The sequence below is a fragment of the Gossypium hirsutum genome, chromosome D13 (genome assembly GCF_007990345.1).
Source record: "Gossypium hirsutum isolate 1008001.06 chromosome D13, Gossypium_hirsutum_v2.1, whole genome shotgun sequence".
NCBI lineage: Eukaryota > Viridiplantae > Streptophyta > Magnoliopsida > Malvales > Malvaceae > Gossypium > Gossypium hirsutum.
Genome location: NC_053449.1, coordinates 49,205,114 through 49,224,176, shown reverse-complemented (window position 1 = coordinate 49,224,176; position 19,063 = coordinate 49,205,114). Strand labels below are relative to the sequence as shown.

Genomic DNA, 19,063 nt, shown 5'->3' with positions numbered 1-19,063 from the left:
ACTGAACCAAGTGAACCGAACCGACCAAGAAATGGACAGCCCAAAAACCATCCCAAGCGCTGACCCAAATAAGCTTATTAGCTGATTATTTAAGCTTGCAAATAGGCCCTTGAAGACTTGTTCAGGTTGCATTCAAACCCCACTACAATTGGTGGTTTTATAGATTTGCCCTAAGCCTAAATTAGCAAAGTTGAAACTACCAACCTTGCCACATGTGTGGCTAGCCAAGGGAGATCTCTTTGGCTGATAATTTTAGCTATTTTTAGCAGCCCTCCTCAACAATAAAACCCCCCTTAGGCTGGTCATTTTAGAAACACACCTCAAGCATTCACATCTTTCCTCTCTTTTCTCCACTTTCTCTCTTCTTTTCCATTACAAAATTCCCTTGCTCTCTTTTCGATTCCTCCTCTTGGGAAAGGGGCATTCATCAGGTATTTAGAGCATCAATTTTTGTTATAGGCCTTGAAAAAACACCGGATTTGATTCTTGTTCCCTATCTTTTTAATTTTTGTTGTTGAAGTGGTTAATTTAATCAATTTAGCTTGAATTTAATTCGTGTTAGGTTGATTGTGTTTCGTTTTTTAAAATTATTAAAATTGTGGTTACATTGTTATAGGCCTCGGTAAGATGCTTGATTAAGTAAAATCATGACTAAGTTATTCTTGCATTACAATTGTTAGGTAACTAATGAATTAATTATTTAAACGGATTGAAATTGTAATTAATGGACACAGTACTTAATCAGTGCATGTTTAATCATCTAAGGTAGCTGAGCGTTAGATTAGCAACGATATCTGACGATACATTTGCCTTGCATAACTTGCAAGATTATTGTGATTAAACTGTTTCAAGGTAAGGATACTTTGTTACCTCACATAGTATTTTATGTGCTTATTAAATCGGTTTAATTGTTTGAATTGACATAGGGATATGTACAAGAGATTATTTTGATTTAATATGTATGTATGCACAATAACATATTTTCCTATTAAGATTTGTTTAATCGATTGTATTGTCATAAGGATATAGTCAAGAGATAAATGGATTTTGGTAGGTGAGTATGTTCATAAGTTAGCAAATTATCGAGTTTCCATGAACTTATTCGTAACAATATAAACATGAGTTTAATGATTCTAAGTTAAGAAATGTAATTAATCTAACACAATTATTTCATCTTGATTAAAACCGTATTTTGAAATCGTGCATTTAAGATTTATTTATTTAGTTCACATAGTTTAAAATCTTAGTTTTTAATCACCCTCTTCAAACAAAATATTTTTCTTCACCAAAGTGTTTTAAATAGCATTTATAAATAATTCTTTTCACAGTCTCTGTGGGTACGATAACTCGACATTTACTTGTCACTTTATTACTTGTTGTGATTGTGTACACTTGCACATTTCCGTCGTTCCAAGTTTTTGGCACCGTTGTCGGGGACTGTGCTTTAAAAAAGTCATTATTTGTGAAGTTGTTAGTTTTCATTTAGGTTTTTTTTTGTTCAAATTTTAACTTAGTTAATTTTTCTATGAATATTTCAGGTGTTTATGAGTATTGATCGAATCATCGATTTACTCCCAATAGACTCTGAGATTGAATGAACTTTTCGACAGTGAAGAAGACAAGCAAGTCAGAGAAGGACTGAAGAGATGAACTTCGAAAATCTGAATCAAGGAAACGGAGCAAACCTTGCTCAAAATCCTATCCTTATTGCTGATGATAGGGATAGAGCTTTGAGATAGTATGCCATGCTAGTATTTCATGATATTAATCTGGGTATTAAGAGACCCAAAATTGAGGCACAATAGTTCGAGTTGAAGCCAGTCATGTTCCATATGTTTCAGACAGTGGGCCAATTTAGTGGAATGCCTACCGAAGATCCTCACCTACACTTAAGACTGTTTATAGAGGTGAGCAATTCTTTTAAGTTGGCCAGAGTACTCGAAGATGCATTACGATTAAATTTATTCCCATATTCACTAAGGGACAGAGCTTGAGTTTGGTTGAACTCATTACCACCAAACTCAATTTCAACATGGCAAAAGTTAGCAGAAAAATTCCTTATTAAGTATTTCCCGCCTAGCAAGAATGCTAAGTTGAGGAACGAGATCATTGCTTTCCAACAAATGGATGATGAGTCATTGTATGAGGCATGGAAAGGTATAAAGAATTATTACGGAAGTGCCCTCATCACGGAATCCCACATTGCATACACCTTGAGACATTTTATAATGGTCTCAATACTCACACGAGGATGGTAGTGGACGCTTCCGCTAATGGTGCTCTCCTTTCTAGGTATTATAATGAGGCTTATAAAATCATTGAGAGGATTGCCAGTAACAATTATTAATGGCCAACCAATCGAGTAGCGCCAGAAAGACAAGTCATTGGAATACATGAATAAGACACTCTTACTTCACTCGCATCTTAAGTATCATCAATATCCTCAATGTTAAAAAATCTTACGACTAATGGGTGTAATAGTTTTGCAGCACAGCCACTAAATGAATTTGAAATTGTATCCTGTGTTTATTGTGGGGAAGGACATTTGTTCGAAGAATGTTCATCGAACCCAGAATCTGTGTATTACGTGGGTAACCAGAACCAAAATTGAGGAAGCCAAGGGCTGCAATCCAATTTCTATAACCCATCATGGCGAAACCACCCGAATTTTTCCTGGAGTAACTAAGGCGCAGGAACCAGTAACAATTATGTCCAACCTAGATCGACCCAGCCACCTAGTTTTTCCCAACAAGCTCAGAAACCAACCCAAGCTAAACTGTCCAATAGCCTAAAGAATCTATTGAAGGCATACATGGCGAAAAATGATGCCTCTCTAAGGAATTTGGAGAATCAAGTGGGCCAGCTTGCAACTAAACTTAGAAACCGACCACAAGGTGCTTTACCTAGTGATACGAAGAATTCAAGGAATAGAGGGAAGGAGCATTGTAAAATGTTAATATTGAGGAGCGAAAAGACTTTAGAGCCCAATTTCATCGAAGTTGAGAAGGAGCCAGCTGATGCTCAAGACTTAAAGGAAGTTCAGCCGAGTGTTGAAATTCCAGTTTCACCGAAAATTAAATCTGCAAAATCTAACAAGGTAACTTCTGAACCAGCTAATTCTGATTAACTAATAACTCTGTTAGATGCAGAATTGCCACAGAAAATGAATTAACCCATTCTAGTAAAGAAACCTCACCACTCTACCTTCAAAGACTTCAGAAGCAGAAGCAGGAAATTCAATTCAAGAAGTTTCTAGACGTACTCAAGCAACTTCATATCAACATCTTGTTGGTTGAAGCACTTAAAAAAATGTCGAACTACGTCAAATTCATGAAGGATACCCTATCTAAAAAATGAAGGCTTAGAAAATTTGAGACGATAGCCCTAACGAAGGAATGCAGTCCATATCTTTAAGACAAACTACCCCCAAAATTGAAGGATCTTGGATGTTTTACCATACCTTGCAATATTGGAGCAACGTGTTATGGTAAGGCACTCTGTGACATGGGTGCGAGTATCAACTTGATGCCCATGTCAATATTTAGGAAGTTGGGGATAGGTGAAGTTAGACCTAATACAGTTACACTTCAATTAGCAGATCGATCCTTAGCACATCTAGAAGGAAAAATTGAGGACGTATTGGTACGTGTAGACAAATTTATCTTTCCTGCTGAATTTGTGATTCTAGACTTTGAAGTAGACAAATAGGTGCCAATCATCCTAGGAAGACCATTCTTAGCAACCGGAAGGACCCTTATTAATGTTCAGAAGGGTGAGCTTACTATGCGTGTTCAGGATGATCATGCAACATTTAACGTTTTTAAGTTTATGCGATTTCCTGACACAATTGATGATTGTTCTGCAATGTCCGATTTAAAGGATTTAATCGTGGAGAAGGAACTCAATTATGTTGAGGACCCACTGGAATAAATTTTGACATCAGATCCTCCAAATGATGAAGAAAATGATGAATACTTAGCTTTGTTAGAAGCTAATCAAAGGGGATTTATTCTGCAATCCCGCTTTGAATCTTTGGATTTAGACAAAAGGGATTATGCCCAACCAAAAGCGTCAATCGAGGAGTGTAACACCCCGAACCCGAAACCGACATCGGGGTCGAACACGAGGTGTTAACTGGCTTTAACCTCTTACAAAATTTATTTCCCAGACACTGCCCAATCTGTGTACTAGTCGTTTTAAAAATCATATCTTGAGTTTCGTAACTCGAAAATCAGTTTCGTAATTTTTCCCAGAAACTAGACTCATGTGCCCATCTATGTATTTTTTTCTAGAATTTTTGGTTGGGCCAATTAGTACAGTTTATTAGTCAAAGTTCCCCAAGTTGCAGGGGTCGACTACACTGACCTTTGCCCATTACGACTGGGATATCTCCCTGCACGGGGCTTCAATACTGTTTCCGTTTGTTTCTATGGAAACTAGACTCAGAGAGGAATCTGTACATATATGGTACGACCCCTAATTATCTCTGGTTAATTTATAATGAATTTCCAAAGTCGGAGCAGGGAATCCAGAAACCGTTCTGGCCCTGTCCCACTAAAATCTGATTATCTCTTAATATACTGCCCATATGATCTTTTCGTTACTTCCTCATGAAAACAGACTCATCGAGCTTCGATTACATAATTTATTCATCAATTAATTCCACTCCTACTATTTTTAGTGATTTTTCAATCTCATGACACTGCTGTTGCCAGCATCTGTTACGAAAGTAACTAGGTCCATTTCATGCCTACCCTCGATCCAACTCAATCGAACATTCGTGCCATTTTCGCATGGCTTAAAGTTTACATGCCATAATTCAAACACAACGTACTAGCTTATACATGCCAAAATGATCTTCTAAGCACACTAAGAAGAAAGTACCAAAACTAGCTATCCGGTGTGATGACTTCGATGACGGCCCGACCCCGCAAAAATTGATGAGTCCAAGCAACCTATAATGGGTGACAAGGAAACACCGGGTGAGTTTATAACTCAGTAAGTCATAAGCAATGCTCTACTATACATCAATAACATTATCACAAGAGGAACAAAATGGAATGAGACAATTTACTCCATCCATACCGAACCATGCCATAGTTCCTCCAACCTACCGATTCAATTTCATATCAATTCATGCATTCACAATTCATATACTCATCAATAGGACATTGAAGCATTTTCCTAAATCAATTTATTTTCGTTACAATCAAACCACAAAACGGCCTTTCACCCATCCTACGATAAATTTTTATGTACGTGACTTCAAGTATAGTTGTCACATAGGTTCAACTTACCGAGCTCAACACCAAGTATACGCATAGCACATATTAGCCATGTACTCAAGACACTTACCCGATCCGCTGTCCGCGATCAGCTCAATAGTGTCGCACACATAGTGTCCATAATGATTCACGAATGTATATTGAGCCCGCACACTCAGTGCTATATAATCAACTCGCACACTTAGTGCCACGTAATCAAATCGCACACTTAGTGCTACATAGTCAGACTCGCACACTTAGTGCCGCATGGTCAATTCGCACACTTAGTGCATCATATTCATTTCGCACACTTAGTGCAACAAAGTCGAATCGCACACTTAGTGCTGTACAATTTAATCCCGCGCACTTAGCGCCAATCTCATGGTCATAAATGGTTATCCCGCACGTTTAGTGCCGAGATCAACAACTCATTACATCTTACCTCTTTTATTTCATTCAACAATTTCATCATCACATACGTACATGCAGATATATATGTACATTTATTCATTCCATTCAGCATCAATACACAACATTATGACCATTGAAATAATACCAACTACATGCTTAATGACTTACCTCGTGTTGGGTAAGACGGTTCCAACTCGGCTACTCGATAACCTTTTCTTTGCCTTTGCTCGATTCACGTCCTTTAGCTCCTTGAGCTATATCAATAATTTAACTAGTTTAACCACCTTGCTAAATATTTACAATCCAATCTCACATGTATATGTATGTTAGTATATTCGGCTAATAATCTCATGCAACTACCAAAGCCGAATCAACTAAATATACTTATGTATACACACATATATCATCATCGAAATCACCTAAGCTTAGACATCGATTTTTAATTTCAAGTAAGTTGCCGAATGCAACCTTACTAAATTCTCATGGATTCAATATACCATTACCATGAAATCAACAACCAAATTCATAGACAATTTAGGAAAATCACATTACAAATCTCATATTCAAGCAAAGACCATGGCCGAAATGCACATATGACCTCATAACAAAAATATTGAACCTTTGGTTGCCCAATTAGCTTAACATCCATCAAATTTTAAATCAAGAAACTCACCTCATCTATAATCAACCCTCAATGCCCTAAAGCATCAAAAACAACATCAAAGAAATACAACCATCCATGGCCGAATGTCCTAGCCGAATTGTTTTAACCATGAGTAACATAACAAGCATAGATCGTGTTTATGGATATACCGTGGCCGATTCAAGCTAATCACCTCCAAAATCATCAACCATTTTCGTTGCATATAACATATATAAACATGAATAAGTTTCATATAATCCCTTAACACATTAATTTCTTTCATCAACAACCTTTCCTTGAACACTTTCTCATGACCGATCGCTCGTGTTATCAACAAGGTTCAAGGTTTGAACATGGGCTATTTAAAACATGCATGCATCTCTAAGACAACATTAAACATACCTTGGTCTAAAGGACCACCTTGGCCGAATCTTGTTTCCCCTTCTTCCTCTAGTTAGAACAATTGCAAAAGAAAGAAAATATGAACACTCCTTCTTCCCTCCTTATTAAGCATTCAACCTCCCTCATTTTTCATGCCACAACATCAAACACTCTCCCTAGGCAAGCAATGGCCGAATCCCTCCCAAGTTCCTTTCTCCCCTTCTTTTTTTCTTGGTTTTTCGGCTAGGTGATGGCAAGTATGACACCTTTTTTTTTGTTCCCTTTTCTATTATTAATCCCATCATTTGTTCACCAAAGAAACATTTTAAATTAGAATGAGTGGAGCATTATCACTCCTTGGCCGGCCACCATAAATTTTATGGACAAATTGACATGCAAAACCACTCTTTTTGGTACATGCACTAATAGACCATTTGAATTAGACTATCATATTTTTACAATGTCTCAAATTGATCCCAATTAATAATTTCTCATGCAATTGGTAAAATTAGGGAGTGAAACTTCCACATACTCATGTTCACACATAATAAGCATAGAATATAGCAAGTAATTATTTTTACGACTCAGTCTTGTGGTCCCGAAACCACTTCCCGACTAGGGTAAATTTTGGGCTGTCACAACTCTCCCTCACTTAAGAAATTTTCGTCCCCGAAAATCTTACCGGTAAATAGGTTTGGGTATTGTTCTTTCATCGAGCTCTCGGGTTCCCAGGTTGCTTCCTCGATCCCGTGTTTAAGCCACAACACCTTAACCAACGGAACCCTTTTGTTTCGCAACTCTTTCACCTCACGAGCTAGGATACGTATCGGTTCTTCTTCATAACTCATATCGGCTTGAATTTCAACCTCTGATGGGCTAATTATATGCGACGGATCAGATCGATAGCGTCGAAGCATCGAAACATGAAAGACATCGTGAATCTTTTCAAGCTCAGGGGGCAAAATCAATCTATACGCAACTGGCCCCACTCGTTCGGAGATTTCGTACGGCCCAATGAATCTCGGGCTCAACTTGCCCTTACGGCCAAACCTAAGTACCTTTTTCCAAGGCGAAACTTTAAGGAACACTTTATCTCCCACCTGATATTCAATGTCCTTCCGTTTCAGATCCGCATACGATTTCTGACGATCTGTGGCTGCCTTCAAACTTTCACGGATTACTTTTACTTTCTGTTCGGCATCTTTAATCAAATCAACTCCGAAAATTTTACTTTCACCGAGCTCGGTCCAAAACAATGGTGTATGGCATTTACGACCGTACAAAGCCTCGTAAGGTGCCATCTTAATACTTGATTGAAAACTATTGTTGTAAGCGAATTCAATCAAAGGTACATACCGTTCCCATGAACCACTAAACTCAAGGATGCAGCATCTCAGCATATCCTCGAGTATCTGAATTATCCGCTCGGATTGACCATCGGTTTGGGGATGAAAAGCGGTGCTAAAATGCAGCTGGGTACCCAAAGCTTCTTGCAATTTCTTCCAAAATCGCGAGGTGAATCTCGGATCTCTATCCGACACGATAGAAATAGGTACTCCATGTAATCTCACAATCTGAGAAACATACAACTCGGCTAGTTTATCCAATGAAAAATCCGTACGCACGGGGATAAAGTGAGCCGACTTAGTCAGCCTATCAACAACAACCCAAATCGCATCCTTCTTACTTGCGGACAATGGCAGTCCGGACACAAAGTCCATTGTGACTCGGTCCCATTTCCACTCGGGTATCATGATCGGCTGAAGTAACCCTGAAGGCACTTGATGTTCCGCTTTCACTTGTTGACATATTAAACATCTCGAAACCAAGTCGGAGATGTCTCGCTTCATACCATGCCACCAAAACCGACGTTTCAAGTCGTTGTACATTTTCGTGCTCCCCGGGTGAATTGACATTCGGCTACAATGGGCTTCGTTCAAAATCATCGGAATGAGTTCCGAATTCCTTGGAACACACAAACGACTTTTAAACCTCAAACAACCATCATCATCAATCTGAAACTCCGATTCCTTGTTCGGAACACACTCAGCTCGTTTTGCAACCAATTCATCATCGACTTTCTGAGCTTCACGAATTTGATGAGTCAATAATGGTTTGGCTTTTAATTCAGCTACTAACACATTGTCAGGTAGGACAGACAAGTGTACATTCATCGCTCGCAAAGCAAACAGTGATTTCCGGCTTAAGGCGTCCGCAACCACATTAGCCTTTCCCGGGTGGTAATCAATGACAAGCTCGTAATCTTTCAACAACTCAAGCCAACGTCTTTGTCGCAGATTCAAGTCTCGTTGAGTCATCAAATATTTGAGACTTTTGTGATCCGAAAACACATGGCACTTCTCACCAAACAAATAATGTTGCCATATTTTCAATGCAAACACAATGGCGGCTAGTTCGAGATCATGGGTCGGATAATTTCTTTCGTGTGGCTTCAATTGTCTCGACGCATAGGCCACAACTCGACCTTCTTGCATCAATACGCAACCCAACCCGAGTAGGGATGCGTCACTATAAACAACAAACTCTTTACCCGATTCGGGTTGCACCAAAATTGGAGCTTCAGTCAGATGAGTTTTCAGTTGATCGAAGCTTTTCTGACATTTCTCCGTCCATTCGAACTTAACATCCTTCTGAAGTAGCTTCGTCATTGGTGTGGCTATCATCGAGAAACCTTTGACAAATCGTCGGTAATAGCCGGCGAGCCCTAGAAAGCTCCGGACTTCGGTAACATTTCTCGGAGGCTTCCAGTTAAGTATGGCTGAAATTTTGCTCGGGTCAACTCGAATACCCGATGCTGATACCACATGACCCAAGAAGCTAACCTCTCTTAACCAGAACTCACACTTACTGAACTTAGCATATAACTGCTTATCCCGCAAAATTTGCAACACTTGCCTCAGATGCTCAGCATGTTCGGTCTCGTCTCTTGAATAGACCAAGATGTCATCAATAAACACAACTACAAACCGATCCAAATACGGCCTGAAGATCCGATTCATCAAATCCATAAACACCGCAGGGGCATTAGTGAGCCCAAACGGCATCACTAAGAACTCGTAGTGACCGTACCTCGTTCTGAAAGCAGTTTTGGGTACGTCCGAATCTCGAATCCGCAACTGATAATAACCCGATCTCAAATCTATCTTTGAAAACACCGATGCTCCCTTTAATTGATCGAACAGATCATCTATACGCGGTAACGGATACTTATTCTTTATCGTCACTTTATTCAGTTGACGATAGTCAATGCACAACCTCATGGTTCCGTCCTTCTTTTTCACGAACAATACTGGTGCACCCCAAGGTGAGAAACTCGGTCGAGCGAAACCTCTATCCGTCAATTCTTGCAACAGAGCTTTCAACTCTTTTAACTCAGTTAGTGCCATACGATACGGAGCGATCGAAATTGGCGTAGTTCCAGGTACAAGCTCAATTCCAAACTCTACTTCCCGAACAGGTGGCAAACTCGGTAACTCTTCAGGAAAAACATCCGGGTATTCACAAACCACCGGCACCGACTCGGGTTTCTTTTCTAACTCTTTGTCATCAAGTACATACGCGAGGTATGCTTCGCACCCTTTCCTTACATATTTCTGGGCCAACATTGCTGATATTACAGCTGGCAACCCCCTTAAGTCCGCAGACTCAACTCGGATTATTTCGTCATTCGCGCACCTCAAATCGATAGTCTTATTTTTGCAATTCACAACCGCATCATGCGCGGTTAACCAATCCAAACCAAGAATAACATCAAACTCGTCGAACGGCAAAAGCATCAAATCGGCCGGAAAACAGGATTCTCGGATTATTAGAGGGCATCTCTTACACACTTTATCAACAAGTACGCATTGGCCCAAAGGGTTTGATACTCGAATTACGAGCTCAGTAGACTCAACAGGTAGAGTCTTACTGGTTGCTAAGGTTTCGCATACATATGAATGAGTAGAACCAGGGTCAATCAATGCAATCACATTAGTATCAAAGAGAGTGAAGGTACCAGTGATGACGTCGGGGGAGGATGCCTCCTCTCGTGCGCGAATGGCATATGCTCTAGCAGGAGCACGGTTCTCGGCGCGATCGGCCGTATCAGAAGCCCCCCTCTGACTACCACCCCTGCCTCCAAAAATTCTCGGTGGTCTACCTCTAGATGTCACTCCACTAGGTCTTGCACCTTGAATCTTATTCTTCTCATCCAGCTCCGTGCAATCTCTAATGAAGTGGTCCTTCGAACCGCATCCGTAACAGGCCCTGTTAGTAGACTTACCCCAACATTCACCTAGGTGTCGTCTTCCACATTGGGGACATTCAGGTTTCTCGTGACGATTATTGCCCACACTAGCTACCGAAGTAGCTCGGGAGCCCATCGATGGTCTTGCCCTGATGGAAATTCCCGCAGTCGCCCTCGACTTATTAATGTCCTCCCTGAACTTCTTCACAGCTGAGAACGGAGCTTTACCCGTCGATCTTTTACGATAATCTCTAGCTTCAAATTCAGCCTTCCTCTTCTCCTTTCCAAGTTCCTCCGCCTTGCAGGTTCGTTCGACTAGTGTTACGAATTCCTTTATTTCCAGAATACCCATTAGTAGCTTTAAATCTTCGTTCAATCCTTCCTCAAATCTTTTGCACATAGCAACCTCATCAGCTACGCACTCCCGGGCATACCTACTAAGTCTTACGAATTCATGTTCGTATTCAGATACAGTCATACGGCCTTGCTTGAGTTCCAAGAACTCCTTACACTTCTGGTCAATGAACCGTTGGCTAATAAATTTCTTCCGGAATTCCGTTTGAAAGAAGTCCCAAGTTACTCGCTCGTTCAGGACTATGGAAATCAAGGTCCTCCACCAATAGTAGGCTGAGTCTCGCAACAAAGATACAGCACATTTTAGACATTCATCGGGTGTGCATGACAATTCATCGAACACCCGAATGGTGTTATCAAGCCAGAACTCGGCCCTTTCGGCATCATCAGTTACTATGGCCTTGAACTCCTCGGCCCCACGCTTCCTAATCAAGTCTACAGGTAGCTTACTCAGCCTCACAGGATCAGCGACTGACGGCCTTACAGGCTCTTGGGGTGGGTTATTCAAATTTGGGAATTGTTGGACAGCCGGGTTGGCTCGGGCATATTGCGCGACCCACTCATTCATCATGGTAAAGAAGGCTTGTTTAGCCCCCTCACCTTGATTATTCGCAGATGACTGAGGTTCAACAGGCGGCGTCCCTTGTGCAGGAGCAGCCGCTACGCTCTCAACGTCATCCGCTAGGGTTCTTTCTTCACCGGGATCCATTTACTAATCAAGACACACATTTCAACCGTCAGAAGTCATCACCCTTTTAAACATTAACATTATGGCATGTATAGCTAGACTCATACGTGCTATGGAAGTCCTAGAACCGACTAAACCATAGCTCTGATACCAATAAAATGTAACACCCCGAACCCGAAACCGACATCGGGGTCGAACACGAGGTGTTAACTGGCTTTAACCTCTTACAAAATTTATTTCCCAGACACTGCCCAATCTGTGTACTAGTCGTTTTAAAAATCATATATTGAGTTTCGTAACTCGAAAATCAGTTTCGTAATTTTTCCCAGAAACTAGACTCATGTGCCCATCTATGTATTTTTTTCTAGAATTTTTGGTTGGGCCAATTAGTACAGTTTATTAGTCAAAGTTCCCCAAGTTGCAGGGGTCGACTACACTGACCTTTGCCCATTACGACTGGGATATCTCCCTGCACGGGGCTTCAATACTGTTTCCGTTTGTTTCTATGGAAACTAGACTCAGAGAGGAATCTGCACATATATGGTACGACCCCTAATTATCTCTGGTTAATTTATAATGAATTTCCAAAGTCGGAGCAGGGAATCCAGAAACCGTTCTGGCCCTGTCCCACTAAAATCTGATTATCTCTTAATATACTGCCCATATGATCTTTTCGTTACTTCCTCATGAAAACAGACTCATCGAGCTTCGATTACATAATTTATTCATCAATTAATTCCACTCCTACTATTTTTAGTGATTTTTCAATCTCATGACACTGCTGCTGCCAGCATCTGTTACGAAAGTAACTAGGTCCATTTCATGCCTACCCTCGATCCAACTCAATCGAACATTCGTGCCATTTTCGCATGGCTTAAAGTTTACATGCCATAATTCAAACACAACGTACTAGCTTATACATGCCAAAATGATCTTCTAAGCACACTAAGAAGAAAGTACCAAAACTAGCTATCCGGTGTGATGACTTCGATGACGGCCCGACCCCGCAAAAATTGATGAGTCCAAGCAACCTATAATGGGTGACAAGGAAACACCGGGTGAGTTTATAACTCAGTAAGTCATAAGCAATGCTCTACTATACATCAATAACATTATCACAAGAGGAACAAAATGGAATGAGACAATTTACTCCATCCATACCGAACCATGCCATAGTTCCTCCAACCTACCGATTCAATTTCATATCAATTCATGCATTCACAATTCATATACTCATCAATAGGACATTGAAGCATTTTCCTAAATCAATTTATTTTCGTTACAATCAAACCACAAAACGGCCTTTCACCCATCCTACGATAAATTTTTATGTACGTGACTTCAAGTATAGTTGTCACATAGGTTCAACTTACCGAGCTCAACACCAAGTATACGCATAGCACATATTAGCCATGTACTCAAGACACTTACCCGATCCGCTGTCCGCGATCAGCTCAATAGTGTCGCACACATAGTGTCCATAATGATTCACGAATGTATATTGAGCCCGCACACTCAGTGCTATATAATCAACTCGCACACTTAGTGCCACGTAATCAAATCGCACACTTAGTGCTACATAGTCAGACTCGCACACTTAGTGCCGCATGGTCAATTCGCACACTTAGTGCATCATATTCATTTCGCACACTTAGTGCAACAAAGTCGAATCGCACACTTAGTGCTGTACAATTTAATCCCGCGCACTTAGCGCCAATCTCATGGTCATAAATGGTTATCCCGCACGTTTAGTGCCGAGATCAACAACTCATTACATCTTACCTCTTTTATTTCATTCAACAATTTCATCATCACATACGTACATGCATATATATATGTACATTTATTCATTCCATTCAGCATCAATACACAACATTATGACCATTGAAATAATACCAACTACATGCTTAATGACTTACCTCGTGTTGGGTAAGACGGTTCCAACTCGGCTACTCGATAACCTTTTCTTTGCCTTTGCTCAATTCACCTCCTTTAGCTCCTTGAGCTATATCAATAATTTAACTAGTTTAACCACCTTGCTAAATATTTACAATCCAATCTCACATGTATATGTATGTTAGTATATTCGGCTAATAATCTCATGCAACTACCAAAGCCGAATCAACTAAATATACTTATGTATACACACATATATCATCATCGAAATCACCTAAGCTTAGACATCGATTTTTAATTTCAAGTAAGTTGCCGAATGCAACCTTACTAAATTCTCATGGATTCAATATACCATTACCATGAAATCAACAACCAAATTCATAGACAATTTAGGAAAATCACATTACAAATCTCATATTCAAGCAAAGACCATGGCCGAAATGCACATATGACCTCATAACAAAAATATTGAACCTTTGGTTGCCCAATTAGCTTAACATCCATCAAATTTTAAATCAAGAAACTCACCTCATCTATAATCAACCCTCAATGCCCTAAAGCATCAAAAACAACATCAAAGAAATACAACCATCCATGGCCGAATGTCCTAGCCGAATTGTTTTAACCATGAGTAACATAACAAGCATAGATCGTGTTTATGGATATACCGTGGCCGATTCAAGCTAATCACCTCCAAAATCATCAACCATTTTCGTTGCATATAACATATATAAACATGAATAAGTTTCATATAATCCCTTAACACATTAATTTCTTTCATCAACAACCTTTCCTTGAACACTTTCTCATGACCGATCGCTCATGTTATCAACAAGGTTCAAGGTTTGAACATGAGCTATTTAAAACATGCATGCATCTCTAAGACAACATTAAACATACCTTGGTCTAAAGGACCACCTTGGCCGAATCTTGTTTCCCCTTCTTCCTCTAGTTAGAACAATTGCAAAAGAAAGAAAATATGAACACTCCTTCTTCCCTCCTTATTAAGCATTCAACCTCCCTCATTTTTCATGCCACAACATCAAACACTCTCCCTAGGCAAGCAATGGCCGAATCCCTCCCAAGTTCCTTTCTCCCCTTCTTTTTTTCTTGGTTTTTCGGCTAGGTGATGGCAAGTATGACACCTTTTTTTTGTTCCCTTTTCTATTATTAATCCCATCATTTGTTCACCAAAGAAACATTTTAAATTAGAATGAGTGGAGCATTATCACTCCTTGGCCGGCCACCATAAATTTTATGGACAAATTGACATGCAAAACCACTCTTTTTGGTACATGCACTAATAGACCATTTGAATTAGACTATCATATTTTTACAATGTCTCAAATTGATCCCAATTAATAATTTCTCATGCAATTGGTAAAATTAGGGAGTGAAACTTCCACATACTCATGTTCACACATAATAAGCATAGAATATAGCAAGTAATTATTTTTACGACTCGGTCTTGTGGTCCCGAAACCACTTCCCGACTAGGGTAAATTTTGGGCTGTCACAAGGAGCCACCTAAATTAGAACTGAAGGTACTTCCCTCACATTTTATTTTTATTTAGGTAACTCTTCCACTCTGCCTGTGATTGTTTCAGCAGAATTAACTACTAAGCAAGAAGAGAAACTCATCCAGGTGTTGAAATAATTCAAGAAGGCTATCGAATGGACCATAGCCGATATTCGCAGAACTATTCCATCTGTATGCATGCACAAAATTATCTTAGAAGATGGTGACAAAGAGACGATTAATGGACAATGAAGACTGAACCCCTTCATGAAGGACGTAGTCAAGAAAGAAATCATCAAATGGTTAGATGCGGGTATAATTTACCCCATCTTAGATAGTTCATGGGAAAGTCCGGTCCAGTGCGTGCCAAAAAAAGAGGTATCACGGTCATTGAAAATAAGAATAACGAGTTGATACTGACTAGAACAGTTACGGGATGGACAATTTGCATCAATTATCGGAAGCTGAACAAGGCAACTAGGAAGATCACTTTCCTTTGCCTTTTTTGGACTAGATGCTGGATAGACTCACAGGGCGAGACTATTACTATTTTCTCAATGGATACTCAGGGTATAATCAGGTTATAGTAGCACTGAAAGATCAACACAACACAACATTCACCTACTCGTACGGTACATTTGCATTTAGGCGCATGCCATTTGGTTTATGTAATGCACCTGTTACATTTCAAATATGTATGATGTCTATTTTTACTAACATGGTTGAGAAATATTTGGAAGTTTTATGGATGATTTTTCAGTATTCATAGATATATATGATGATTGCCTAGCCAATCTAGCCAATGTACTAAGGTGATGCGAAGAAACAAACCTTGTACTTAACTGGGAAAACTGTCATTTCATGGTACGAGAAGGTATTGTTCTAGGGCATCGGATAACAAGACATGAAATTGAGACAGATAAAGAAAAGGTAGATGTTATTGAGAAACTCCCACCTCCAATATCTGTCAAGGGTGTTAGGAGCTTTTTAGGCCACGCTGGTTTCTATCGAAGATTCATCAAGGACTTCTCCAAAGTTGCTAAACCCTTATGCAAATTATTGGAGAAGGATATGGCGTTTAAATTTGATGAGGAGTGCTTAAGAGCTTTCAACGATTTGAAGAGTCGCTTAGTCTCGGCACCCATAATAGTCACACCAGACTGGGATTTGCCATTTGAATTGATGTGTGATGCAAGTGACTTCACGATCGGAGCTTTAATGGGTTAGCGAAGGAACAAAATTTTTCATCCCATCTACTATGCGAGTCGGACTCTAACAGGAACTCAACTGAATTACACGGTAACATAAAAGAGTTACTTGCTATTTTGTTTGCTTTTGACAAGTTTTGATCTTAGCTTGTAGGTACCAAAGTGAATGCTTATACGGACAACTCGGTAATTAAGTATTTACTTGCCAAGAAAGACGCTAAGTCGAGACTTATTCTATGGGTACTTCTACTTCAAGAGTTCAATCTAGAAATTCAAGATCGAAAGGGAGTGGAAAACCAAGTAGCAAACCACTTGTCAAGATTGGAGCTGCAAGAAGGGAACTCTCCTCTTCTACCAATTCAAGAGACGTTTTCAGATGAACACATACTGAAGGTAAATCATGTCCATAATACCCCTTGGTTTGCTGATATTGCTAACTTTTTAGCTTTCGGTTTGATGCCGATTGATAAGATGTCTCATCAAAAAAAAGTTTATTAACGATATGAAGTACTATTTCTGGGAAGAACCGATTTGTTTAAAAAGTGTGCAAATCAAATGATCAGGAGACACGTGGTAGAAAGTGAAGTACATAAGATTTTATACCATTATCACTAAACTCCGAGTGGGGGACACTTCGGAGGTACACGTACTGCAGCCAAGGTATTTGTAACACTAGGGTTTGTGCAAGTGTACACAGTCGTTATCAAGTAATAAGTAAGTATAAAGTTATCATCTCCATAGGGATTGTATTTGTGCTAAGTCACTTAATTTGTAAAATTATATTAACGATTTGGTAAATAAAAAACACAATATAGTTGAGAAGTGTGATTAAAATATATTAAACTAAATGCAATGATCCCTAATGCAAATTATCCTAAGTATACAAACTACATGAATAAAATAGATTTTAGTAAAATTAAACACAATTTGCAACAATTATAACATAAATAAACTAGGACACTTAATTTAATTAAACTCAATTTATTATAACATGTTTAATAATATTCGAAAAAACATTCCATGGCAACTCGATCTTTCATGAATTTGGAAACCACATTAGGTTCTTTAGGAATCATTTACTTAGTAAATACGCATTTTACTGATCCTTGTTTACTAAGGGTTTCTTAGCATTCGTCTGAGGTAACAGGGACGTGTTAGGTTTGAAACAATTTAATCACACAAATCAAAAAACTATGCAGATAACAGAGCTTGGTTAGAGTTGTTATGCAACCTACTATTTAATTGGGTTAGGATCTAAATTGAGCATGCACATTTCAATTATGCGTCCATTAGCCGTCGTCTGGTTAGGATCGCTTAGCTAATTCAGGTGCATTTCAATCACGTATGAACGAAATACAGACTTGATTTTAATTGAAAACATAATCGATTGAGGCACAAACATTATAAACATGAATAAAATAAATATTATTTAATCAAAATAATCATCCTAGCTTAAATAAATTTAAGCTATCATTGTTTTAAACAAGAACAAAGAACACATAGCAAACATCTTTAAATTAAATTAAAGAAAAGAAAGATTAAAACCAATTCAGAGTGGTTGTCACCCAAGACTCTGACTAACGAGGCTCCTTCGCTTCTTTACGTTGCTTCTTTGCTGATGGCTCTCCAAGTGGCTGACCAAGGGTTCTTTAAGAGGCTTAATTACTAAAATCCTTATACAAGGATGGTGAATGGGAAAGGTAGCTAAAAGAGTTGAGAGAATGATGAATGAGTGAGAGATGATGAGATGAGGGATGATTGAAAAAGTGAGAAATGAGCTCTTATTTATAGGTGAGGCAAGAGAGCTAGTTTGCCAAAAATAGGAGTGTCCATCCTTTGAAACTTCCTCCAAGATTGGCCGACCATGAATTGAGGAAAGGTGGCTGATTTTTCCTTGATTTTTGGTAAATTTGAGTCCCACACAACTTAGGACTAAGACTCAGTCATCAATAAATCTTCGAGAAAATCTTTGATTTTTTTTAACTCTTCAAAGACTTTTTATAATTAAACAAAAAAATGGTTTATGACATCCATGTGCAGCCAAAAATTGGGTTGACTTGGTCCCCAATTTGGATGGTTTTGCAATTAGAAGAAAACTCTCAGACCTGTCCAAAAACAGTAGATAGTTTAGAGGACCAAATAATATAATTTAACCACTTTAATTAATCAATTTACTTAATTAATTAAAACCCAATTTATTAATGAAATATTAAAAATCAATTATTAAATATGACTTTATATTTTATTATTTAATTTAATCATGCATGACCCACTTCATAGCTTAAAAACATAATATGCTCAAATTAATATAAAATAAGCCATTTTATGCATGAAAACTATATAATAAAGTATAAAATCACATTTTAATAATTCCTATGTCCTAATTTCATATTTTTGCATATTTCATTAATTTATTAAACAATTACTTGGTTTTAACAATAAATTTAAGT

At 38.8% G+C, this 19,063-nt stretch overlaps 1 non-coding gene across 1 annotated transcript; it reads right to left on the bottom strand.

Moving 5' to 3' along the window:
* Positions 1–2,090: 2,090 nt before the first annotated feature.
* On the bottom strand, positions 2,091–2,196 carry LOC121225987 (small nucleolar RNA R71). The gene has a single exon (XR_005923888.1). It is a non-coding gene; the product is annotated as a small nucleolar RNA R71 (small nucleolar RNA).
* Between the last annotated feature and the right edge of the window lie 16,867 nt (positions 2,197–19,063).